The sequence below is a fragment of the Mastomys coucha genome, unplaced genomic scaffold (genome assembly GCF_008632895.1).
Source record: "Mastomys coucha isolate ucsf_1 unplaced genomic scaffold, UCSF_Mcou_1 pScaffold2, whole genome shotgun sequence".
NCBI lineage: Eukaryota > Metazoa > Chordata > Mammalia > Rodentia > Muridae > Mastomys > Mastomys coucha.
Genome location: NW_022196902.1, coordinates 16854299 through 16854887, shown reverse-complemented (window position 1 = coordinate 16854887; position 589 = coordinate 16854299).

The following is a 589-nucleotide window of genomic DNA, read 5'->3' as shown; positions in this document are numbered from 1 at the left end:
TAATGAATTCTCTAATTTTCTTAGGATATTTTCAGACGCAAAGGTATTGGTCAGAAGGCAATTACTCTATGTGGTTTGTTTTACATTTGCCTGCTCGTTTCCTTGCTTGAACTTGTAGTCTGGGGTAGAGGAGGGATACTTTGTGTCTTAATGAGGTACTCCCCACACCTCTCTTAAGGTAAACTGGACTTCTTCTCTCAGCTGACTCTAGGCCTGTGCTAACAGCAGGTGGCGCTAGAGAGCATAAGCGTTGCTAGGCCCCAGCTTTCTCTTATAGGTGGCAAGTCAAATGTTTCTATTGAGAATGAAGGAAAATCTGACCCTCTTTTCCAATTGAACTAAGTGCAATACGAAATGTGATAGGTTATACAAATCTAGAAGGAAGATACTCATTTATTAAAATATGTACTTTGGAGGGACTAATCAGTAGATTTAGGAGGAGTAAATTGAGATGGAGTATTTATTCCAAGGAACAGGAGTAAATGAAAGTAGTGGGAGACCGCTGATAACTATACATGAACACACCCCAGAATTTTGGTGGGATATGGGGTATATTTAGGCAGAGCCCCATCAGTTCACCCTTGGAAAC